Source organism: Scyliorhinus torazame, chromosome 1, assembly GCF_047496885.1.
Source record: "Scyliorhinus torazame isolate Kashiwa2021f chromosome 1, sScyTor2.1, whole genome shotgun sequence".
In the NCBI taxonomy this organism is placed as follows: domain Eukaryota; kingdom Metazoa; phylum Chordata; class Chondrichthyes; order Carcharhiniformes; family Scyliorhinidae; genus Scyliorhinus; species Scyliorhinus torazame.
Window position 1 is genome coordinate 384,466,639 of NC_092707.1, and position 9,832 is coordinate 384,476,470.

The following is a 9,832-nucleotide window of genomic DNA, read 5'->3' on the forward strand; positions in this document are numbered from 1 at the left end:
CCCGCAGATCGGTGGGCCCTGATCGCCCCGTGCCCCCCCCCCAGGACCCCGGAGCCCGCCCACGCCGCCTGGTCCCGCCGGTAAATACCAGGTTTGATTTACGTCGGCGGGCCAGGCAATTCCTGGGCGGGACTTCGGCCCATCCGGGCCGGAGAATCCAGCGGGGGGTCCCGCCAACCGGCGCGGCCCGATTCCCGCCCCCGCCCAATCTCCGGTACTGGAGACTTCGGCGGGGGCGGGGGCGGGATTCACGGCAGCCAACGGCCATTCTCCGACCCGGCGGGGGGTCGGAGAATGACGCCCAGAATGTATAATCATCTGAAAAGGAATAATTTGATTAGAGATAGTCAACACGGTTTTGTGAAGGGTAGGTCATGCCTCACAAACCTTATTGAGTTCTTTGAGAAGGTGACCAAACAGGTAGATGAGGGTAAAGCAGTTGATGTGGTGTACATGGATTTCAGTAAAGCATTTGATAAGGTTCCCCACGGTAGGCTACTACAGAAAATACAGAGGCATGGGATTCAGGGAAATTTAGCAGTTGGAAATTGGCTAGCTGGAAGAAGACAAAGGGTGGTGGTTGATGGGAAGTGTTCAGACTGGAGTCCAGTTACTAGTGGTGTACAACAAGGATCTGTTTTGGGGCCACTGCTGTTTGTCATTTTCATAAATGACCTGGAGGATGGCGTAGAAGGATGGGTGAGTAAATTTGCAGATGACACTAAAGTCGGTGGAGTTGTGGACAGTGCGGAAGGATGTTACAAGTTACAGACGGACATAGATAAGCTGCAGCGCTGGGCTGAGAGGTGGCAAATGGAGTTTAATGCAGAAAAGTGTGAGGTGATTCATTTTGGAAGGAAGACAGAGTAGTGGGCTAATGGTAAGATTCTTGGCAATGTGGATGAGCAGAGAGATCTCGGTGTCCATGTACATAGATCCCTGAAAGTTGCCACCCAGGTTGAGAGGGTTGTTAAGAAGGCATACGGTGTGTTAGCTTTTATTGGTAGAGGGATTGAGTTTCGGAGCCATGAGGTCATGTTGCAGCTGTACAAAACTCTGGTGCGGCCGCATTTGGAGTATTGCGTGCAATTTTGGTAGCCGCATTATAGGAAGGATGTGGAAGCATTGGAAAGGGTGCAGAGAAGATTTACCAGAATGTTGCCTGGTGATACATACTCTTGAGTCCACGTGGAGTCATATCGATTCAGCTTTAATCAGATAGAACTGTACCCAGCAGCGAAGTTACAGAAGTGAAGGCTGCTGGGATGGCATTGGTTCTTATACCCCGCCTCTCAGGGCGGGGCTATGTACATTGCCCAATGGTAGACCCCGCGGTCTAGCCAATGGTCATTCCACTCTCTGGTACCGCAATACCTGGTATTACTACATTCACCCCCTGTTAAAAAAGAGCCAGCGGGGTGATGGCCAGTATTACTGTCACCTTTTCATGGTAGGACCAGGTATTGCAGGTACCATGCTATCGAGGGTTGCGGAGAAAGTTCTTGCGTTGTTAATTTTCTTCATGGTGCTGCAATCAGATGATCGGGCAGCCTGGTCGTCCTACTGGAGTGCCTAAGTTGGACCAGAGAACTGCGCCTTACCGTGTCGGGGTGGACGAAGCTCTCCGTGCTCCCGGAGTCGATGAGGCATGACGTCAGGTGGCTGCTGATGGCGATCGTCGTGGTGGCCTTTGCTAGCGTTCGGGGCCGACTCTGGTCCAGGGTAATGGAGGCCAGCTGCAGCAAGGAGTGAAGATCGGGCAGCGCATTGTCAGCCGTGTTGGGGGCTTGAGGCCCCATCCAAGATGGATCGCACATGGAGTCCGGGGACTCCGAAGATGGCGGCGGGGAGGAACAAAATGGTGGTGGGGAGGGACAAAATGGCGGCGCACTCTGCTCCCGCGAGGTGGAGGCCAGCTGCAACAAAGGGTTTTGGTCGGGCAGCGCGTAGCCAGCTGTGCTGGGGGCTTGAGGCCCCATCCAAGATGGCGCCGGCCATGGATCGCACGTGGAGTCCGGGGACTCCGAAGATGGCGGCGGGGAGGAGCAAACTGGCGGCGCACGTTGCTCCAGCGTGGCGAAGGCCAGCTGCAGCAAGGGGTTTTGGTCCGGCAGCGCTTAGCCAGCCGTGCTGGGGGCTTGCGGCCCGTCCAAGATGGCGCCGGCCATGGATTGATCGTGGAGTCCGGGGACTCCGGAGATGGCGGCGGGGAGGAGCAAATTGGCGGCGCATGCTGCTCCAGCGTGGCAGAGGCCAGCTGCAGCAAGGGGTTTTGGTTCGGCAGCGCGTAGCCAGCCGTGCAAGGGGCTTGAGGCCCCATCCAAGATGGCGCCGGCCAGGGATCGCCCATGGAGTTCGGGGACGGAGACCCCGCCGATTGGACTGGCGAGGGCCAAAATGGCTGCGCGCACTCCTCCAGCATGGTTGCCGGGGGGAGGAATGGCCGCGGCTGCGACGCTGCCTGGCGGGGCAAAGGCTGCGGTGCGCGTTGGGCCGGCGGGGCTGGGAAAATGGAGTGCGGCGGTGGACCTGGGACGGTCGGGACTTGGAAGAACGGCTGTGGTTGCACAGCGGGCGGCTGGAAGAACGGCTGAGGGTAGTCGTTGGATACCGCGTTCACCGCGCGGGCGAGGCAGACCGTGGCATAGTGGCCTTTCTTGCCGCACCCTTTGCAGGTGACGGTGCGGGCCGGGCAGCGCGCGCGTGGGTGATTCGCCTGGCCGCAGAAGAAGCAGCGTTGGCCGGCGGCGGTAGCGGGGCGCCTTGCCGCGCAGGCCTGCGGAGGTAACGGGTAAGTCTGGGGGTTAAGCGGGTAAGTCTGGCGAGCTGCCGCGGCGGGGTGCCACGCAGCCCAGGGGGTGCGGTGCGCACGGGGGCGTACGCAAGGGTGTTTTTGTACGCCACGTCCATGGACCCTGCCAGGGCCCGGGCCTCGGTAAGGCCCAGCGTGTCCATTTCGAGTAGCCTTCGGCGAATGTCGGGGGAGATCATACCTGCCACGAAAGCGTCTCGAGTTAAAAGTTCGGAGTGCTCGTTCGCCGTCACCGCTGGGCAGACGCAGTTTTGGCCCAGCACAATCAGTGCCCGGTAGAAATCTTCTAGCGTCTCATCTGGGCTCTGCCGTCTCATTCCCAGCAGGTGACGGGCGTAGACCTGATTAGGTGTACGAATGTAGTGTCCTTCCAGCAGTTCCATGGCTTTATCATAGTTCGCCACCCCTTCGATCAGGGGGTAGATCGCCGGGCTGACCCGGAGGTGTATTTTCTGCCTTTCTGTGGGGGTGTCGGCAGCCGTATCGAGGTAGCTCTGGAAGCATGCCAGCAAATGCTTAAAAATCGCGCAGAGTTTTCTGCGTGAGGGCTGAGCTGAAGGCACGCGGGCTTGATGCAGAGATCCATCCTTCAAAGTGCTTATCTAATTAAATTGATACACAATCAATACTCTTGAGTCCACGTGGAGTCATATCGATTCAGCTTTAATCAGATAGAACTGTACCCAGCAGCGAAGTTACAGAAGTGAAGGCTGCTGGGACGTCATTGGTTCTTATACCCCGCCTCTCAGGGCGGGGTTATGTACATTGCCCAATGGTAGACCCCGTGGTCTAGCCAATGGTCATTCCTCTCTCTGGTACCGCAATACCTGGTATTACCACACCTGGTATGGAGGGAAGATGTTATGAGGAAAGGCTGAGGGACTTGAGGCTCTTTTCGTTAGAGAGAAGAAGGTTAAGAGGTGACTTAATTGAGGCATACAAGATGATCAGAGGATTGGATAGGGTGGACAGTGAGAGCCTTTTTCCTCGAATGGTGACGTCTAGCACGAGGGGACATAGCTTTAAATTGAGGGGAGATAGATATAAGACAGATGTCAGAGGTAGGTTCTTTATTCAGAGAGTAGTGTGGAATGCCCTGCCTGCAACAGTAGTGGACTCGCCAACACTAGGGGCATTCAAGTGGTCATTGGATAGACATATGGACGATAAGGGAATAGTGTAGATGGGCTTTAGAGTGGTTTCACAGGTCGGCGCACCATCGAGGGCCGAAGGGCCTGTACTGCGCCGTAATGTTCTATGTTCTATCTTCTATCTTGCATCAGCCGGGGCCACGGTGAATGTTAAAAGCCTCACTCACAGCGTTGGCTTCTCCCCAGCAACAACACATCGAAGAACCTTCTCCAGGGCGAAGCTTTCTGCAAATATAATCTCTTCCAAAACAGTCAAATTTACTGTGCAAATTTATTTTAGCTATTCAGTAAATAAATGTTGCATTTCTTTCGAATGTCCTGAATCCAGTTTGCAGTCACAATGTACAGTTTGCCAATGTTTCTTAGTATTAAAGGTTTCTGACTTTACTGTTTATTTTCTTACACCTCTGTCAGAAACGTGTCAATTCTCTCTCTCTACAGCAGCAAATCATGCAGAAAGGTTGTGCAAAATGGTGTGGCCGTTGAGAAAGGGCTGATTTTATTTTGGAAGAATTAACAAGATGTGTTCTCTTGCACTCCTCTGTGAAACTGTTTGTGCCTTCTACGTGGCAATCCGAGGATGGAATTAAAGTGCTATTGGCCCAGTTAAAGGTCTATTATATTAAGGCCTGTTTACAGAGGCCAACTGACATGGGGACAAAGTAGCTGCCTGGAAGCAGCCCCCTACTTGCAGAACCTGGGACCGGAGGGGTGGGCAGCGTTTTAGGCAGGCCTAATGGCGCTCCCTCTCTGCCTGCTACAGATGGAGGCCAACCTCCAAAGAAGCTCCCCAACACTATTCCACAATGGTGGCCAGCCTGCAGAATCCATTTTTTCCTTCGAAAAGGCTGGAGAGAGGACGCCTCCATTTCGTTGCCCCATCGCTTTCTCTTGCCCGCCATGGCATCCTGCTGGGCTTTCAAGCTGGAAGACTTAGAATCATAGAATTTACAGTGCAGAAGGAGGCCTTTCGAGCTATCAAGTCTACACCCGCCCCTGAAAGAGCACCTTAGCTAAACCCATACCTCCACCCCATAACCCCACCTAACGTTTGGACACTAAGGGCAATTTAGCATGGCCAATACACCTAACCTGCACATCTTTGGACTGTGGGAGGAAACCGGAGCACCCGGAGGAAACCCACGCAGACACGGGGAGAACGTGCAGACTCCACACAGACAGTGACCCAAATTGGGACTTGAACCCGGGTCCCTGGAACTGTGAAGCAACAGTGCTAACCACTGTGCTATCGTGCCGCCCCCGACTTCTGATTGCCTCTCCATTTTGGAGAGCTCTTAAATGGATGGCAAGCCCGCCCTCTGGCCACTGGTTGGGTCTGGGGAATAATCGCATTGGGTGACTCTCTCCTGCACAGTGCGGATTTCTGAATCCCGTGATCAGGCTCGAATGAAGGAAGAAGGCCACAGGGAAAATCCTGCCTGATTTCCCTCCAGGTACTGCACACACACAACCTTTATACTAAAGGGGGGGTTATAGTTTGCCCTGGAATCTCCTCACCGTGTTTACCTGCAGGGGACGTCGCTCCGCCATGTTTACATCACCTCCGGTGCTCGTAACCAAAGGAAACCTATCCACCGTGCTCAGTGTGATTTACAGTAGCGAATGTGTGTATAGTTTGACGAGTGTTTTCTTTCTCTAGTAGGTGAGCAAAAGAGCCTGCCACATTCCAGAGCTAGCCTCAGTTGCACTGTGAAGGAGTCGGTGTTTATAACTGTGCTAATGGAAGACCAGCACTGGAGTAATCTGGTCTGGAGATCACTAAAGTGTTCAGTATCCGTGATAGACACTGCCATCCAAAATAAAACTCCCTAAATAAACATCAATTTATATTCTAAAAAGAAATCAGCTCACTATAGTGACATCAGGGCAGCCAATTTGGATTCAGAAGCAATTTTTCAGCTGCAAAGATTTTACAGAAGTGCTTCACCATGATAGCTACATTTCATGATTAGAATCCATTTTAATAGTCATTCCTGAGAAACTTCTCTTTCCCCTGTCATTTATTCCCATTAATACATTATTTTCAAATGGAAGATCCAATGTAACAGATTACAGAGTGTATTAGAGTAGAAGTCAGTATTTTCAATCTCTCCAGCATTTGCTGCTCTGTCAGCAATTGCGTTACATGGGGATAAGGATGGTTGTTCGCAAGCTTTTTCCAATAGTTCTACTCTGGCCTATGGCACACATCCCCAATTTCCATCCCATCACCATCAGTTACCTAGGTCCTACATTCTGCAGTTCCCTCCCTAAACCTCTCCACCTCTCTCTCCCTTTAAGACACTCCTTAAAACCTATTTCTGTTTGAGGTTCATAAGGAGGAGGTGTTAGCAATTCTGGAAAGTGTGAAAATAGATAAGTCCCCTGGGCCGGATGGGATTTATCCTAGGATTCTCTGGGAAGCTAGGGAGGAGATTGCTGAGCCTTTGGCTTTGATCTTTAAATCATCTTTGTCTACAGGAATAGTGCCAGAAGACTGGAGGATAGCAGATGTTGTCCCCTTGTTCAAGAAGGGGAGTAGAGACAACCCTGGTAACTCTAGACCAGTGAGCCTTACTTCTGTTGTGGGCAAAGTCTTGGAAAGGTTTATAAAAGATAGGATGTATAATCATCTGGAAAGGAATAATTTGATTAGAGATAGTCAACACGGTTTTGTGAAGGGTAGGTTATGCCTCACAAACATTATTGAGTTCTTTGAGAAGGTGACCAAACAGGTGGATGAGGGTAAAGCAGTTGATGTGGCGTATATGGATTTCAGTAAAGCGTTTGATAAGGTTCCCCACGGTACGCTATTGCAGAAAATACGGAGGCATGGGATTCAGGGTGATTTAGCAGTTTGGATCAGAAATTGGCTAGCTGGAAGAAGACAAAGGGTGGTGGTTGATGGGAAATGTTCAGACTGGAGTCCAGTTACTAGTGGTGTACCACAAGGATCTGTTTTGGGGCCACTACTGTTTGTCATTTTTATAAATGACCTGGAGGAGGGCGTAGAAGGATGGGTGAGTAAATTTGCAGGTGACACTAAAGTCGGTGGAATTGTGGACAGTGCGGAAGGATGTTACAAGTTACAGAGGGACATAGATAAGCTGCAGAGCTGGGCTGAGAGGTGGCAAATGGAGTTTAATGCAGAAAAGTGTGAGGTGATTCATTTTGGAAGGAATAACAGGAAGACAGAGTACTGGGCTAATGGTAAGATTCTCGGTAGTGTGGATGAGCAGAGAGATCTTGGTGTCCATGTGCGTAGATCCCTGAAAGTTGTCACCCAGGTTGAGAGGGTTGTTAAGAAGGCATACGGTGTGTTAGCTTTTATTGGTAGAGGGATTGAGTTTCGGAGCCATGAGGTCATGTTGCAGCTGTACAAAACTCTGGTGCGGCCGCATTTGGAGTATTGCGTGCAATTCTGGTCGCCGCATTATAGGAAGGATGTGGAAGCATTGGAAAGGGTGCAGAGGGGATTTACCAGAATGTTGCCTGGCATGGAGGGAAGATCTTATGAGGGAAGGCTGAGGGACTTGAGGCTGTTTTCCTTAGAGAGAAGGTTAAGAGGTGACTTAATTGAGGCATACAAGATGATCAGAGGATTAGATAGGGTGGACAGTGCGAGCCTTTTTCCTCGGATGGTGATGTCTAGCACGAGGGGACATAGCTTTAAATTGAGGGGAGATAGATATAGGACAGATGTCAGAGGTAGGTTCTTTACTCAGAGAGTAAGGGCGTGGAATGCCCTGTCTGCAACAATAGTGGGCTCGCCAACATTAAAGGCATTCAAATGGTCACTGGATAGACATATGGACGATAAGGGAACAGTGTAGATGGGCATTAGAGTGGTTTCTCAGGTCGGCGCAACATCGAGGGCCAAAGGGCCTGTCCTGCGCTGTAATGTTCTATGTTCAATGTCTGAGTGGCTCCAAAACATTTCAGATTGCAGCCTGAATAATGGCTCACATTGCCGAGGACAGTCCGCTGACTAAACCTGATGGTGCGGTTAAAGAATTCCACCTCGCCACTGATAAGGTAATTGCTTAGCTCTGTGACTATGCCCACACTCAAAAAATAAATAGCAAAAAATTGCGTTGGAAACTATTGTCCTGGAGAGCTGTTTGTTTAATTGAGCAAAAGTAGTGACGTACAGACTCACCAGGGGGGCTGGTACTGATGATATCAAATTAGAGACTCCACCCTAATTGCCCCACTGTGAACTGGCAGAGAGAATCAAGTGGGGTTTATGATGGGTGGCTAATTCAATATTGCCAGATGTAGTTGAGGCGAACATAATTGATACATTTGAGGGGAAGCTAGAGCATGAGGAAAAAAAGGAATCAAAGAATATATTGATCGGGTGGGAGGAGGTGTGCGTGTGGAGCACAAAAACCAGTTGGACCAAATGTTTCTGCACTGTAATTCCAATGAAATTCCACACAATACACGAGCACCCATTAGTAAACTAGGTTCCACTGCCAGGATAGCTGAGGTCCAACTCCCTTAAGGGCTGACTAACCCCAGCAATATTTGTAATGAATGCACCTATATGAGTTGCCCCGTGCCTTACCCTAATATATCTGTGAACCCATGAATCATTTAGACCTACTTGGAACGCAGATTGACATTTGAGAGTCATTAAACCGCCAGTATCAGTTTTGTGAATGCTCTGTGAGAAGACAACATTCTTCACCGCATTGCACGCAGTGTATCTTTGTGGCTAATCCTTTTTCTTAAACAATGGGAATGCTGCGTGCAAACGCTGTATCCAGGCTCCTCTCTTGTTCAGACATATTGTTCAGACATTCAGAATAAAAGCTGCTTAATAAAAAAAGGAAAACCTCACACGCCGTGATTCTGAAATGGGAATCAAGTGCCTGATGAAGCACAACTTGTCAGTGTCTGAAACAGAGAGGAGTTCACAATTCTGGTGGGACATTTATCACAACACTGATCCTGGATAATCTATTGTGCATTGCCACTATTTTCTGTTCTGATGCCAGGTAAAATACCTAAAGGGGGAGGGGGGGTGGGGGGTGGGGACGGACGGACGGAAACCGCAGGGTTACGAGGAAACAGCAGGGAAATGGAACTAACTGGATTGCTCTTTGAGCCGGTGTGGATGTTACAGGAAGAATGGTCTGCTCCCCCTGTGAAGCCTTATTCAATGGTTCTATTCTGTGAAAAGCTATCGCTTCACGCATAATCCATGCAGGCCCCAGTATCCACTCCTGTGGGGTTATGTTGTAATTCCAGTGTAAATTCTGCGCTCCTGGAGTAACAGTTTATTAAGGCAGAAACAGGTTGCCAGGCAATGTCTCCAAACAGCAGCAAGAGCAAGGCCAAAAACAGAAAATAACCTGGGACCATATGATCTGCTGAACGTATTTTAACATTGCTACATGTTCTACCTACCCGAACCCACTGTTTTATAGCAGTGGCGGCAGCATTGATGTTGGAGGGACCTTTGTTAATTTGGCTCCTGCCGCTCAGCTCGAGGTGACACCTCGATAAGTGGAGCAGTTTTTCTCTATTGTTCCTGATCTGAGACGTTTGCAGCAAATGCAAAGTGCAGGAACAACACCCGTGCCACTGGGGACTTTGACATGGTGTCACAACTGTAGCCAGGCAAGACATAATCTGGTTTGCAAAGACTGAAGAATGAGGGAGGAAAGGATGAAGAGAAGGAAGGAAAGAAGGAAAAGAAAGATGGCAGACAACCCGTGCACAGCAAGGTGCCACAAACAGCAATGTGACAATGAACGGATAATTTGTTCTTATATTTTGATGACATAGATTGGGTGATACATATTGGCCAGGAAAAGGAGGAATTTGCTCCACAGGAAACCAGCATATCTGCTGGGTGTGT